Source organism: Equus quagga, unplaced genomic scaffold, assembly GCF_021613505.1.
Source record: "Equus quagga isolate Etosha38 unplaced genomic scaffold, UCLA_HA_Equagga_1.0 HiC_scaffold_5785_RagTag, whole genome shotgun sequence".
Classification (NCBI taxonomy): domain Eukaryota; kingdom Metazoa; phylum Chordata; class Mammalia; order Perissodactyla; family Equidae; genus Equus; species Equus quagga.
In genome coordinates this window covers 6,284-7,562 of record NW_025794120.1, presented here as the reverse complement: position 1 = coordinate 7,562, position 1,279 = coordinate 6,284, and positions in this window count along the sequence as shown.

Sequence of the window (1,279 nt, the reverse complement as noted above, 5' to 3'; positions counted from 1 at the left end):
ATTGAACATTGCAATTCAGGTTTGATCTAATATATCCCAGAACCAAAAAGCCTTTTTGAGAGTTTCATTCTTCAGGGCTTATTCCAGCTGTAAGATATTTGTTCCTATTTTTTACAGATTCTCGGTCAGATTAGCTTTAGAGCTGTGGGACATCCTGGCTGACTGCACATGGATTATGACCTGTAAAATAAGGGGTGTCCTGGTATGGGGTCATGCAGGATCCTTCGTAGTATGATTGAGGTCTGGAGTCAGAAATCTATTTCCACCCACATGGGCTTCATACAAGAAGGCAGGTTTCCACCAGTCTCCACTGGGGTTAGCCTGGGCTCTTTGGAGGAGGTGGAGGTGCATGCGGACCTCTTTCATCTTTTTTTCACCTCCCCACCTTTTCCCACAGGCTCTGCTGGCATATGTAATCTATTGCCATCTTTAGATTTCTGTTCTTTGCAGCACCAGTTTGAATCATATTGTGGAAAAATTTCTCCAAGCCCGTGAAGAGGTGTTCCATCTTCTGGAGGTTTGGTACCAAGAATCAGAGAGAGCAGACTATGGTTGAATGTATTATTTTCCTCAATAACATCCCTGTGAGGTGAAGACACATGAGTCTACTTGTAGATGCTCTCACAAGTGGGGAGATGAAGGGAGGAAGACAATAAGTGATGGTTAGGAAGTGGAGGAACAAGAATCTAACTCTCCTGTGTCCAGGTGAACTGTTTCATCTACTGTGATTCCTTTAACTAGCACACCATGAGGAATCTAATGCAGGGGCCACAAACCAAAGGGCTGATGATCGATTAATCTCAACTATTTCTCATGTTGAGAGAAATGTACACAAATTATCCTAAGGCAGCAGGGATATATGGAACTCACTAAAAACAGAACTTAAAAAGATTATTTAAATCCAGTGTCTCTGATTTTCATCTCTAATTAATTGGCAGGATAAATGATCCTGTACTGAGAAGGAGCCTTAAATTACTAAGACTTGTGAACAGTGCAAATTAGGTCCCTTGGCGCTCCTTCAGCACACATCTGCATGACATGCCACCTGGAGGAGTAGTTTCCATCTGGAGTATAAAATCATTAACTGATGGCACATCTGTCATCTTTGCTGATGGAACAGGATTCTACATACCTATGTCCACCTGTGCCAAGAAGGACTTCTTAAGAAGTGATTCTGATTCTTCTGTCTGTAAGTAGCCTAGAAATCTTGAGTTTAATTTATTCAAACTCATTTAAAATTTCATAGACTAGTGTTCAGACAGATAAACTACTTTTTCCT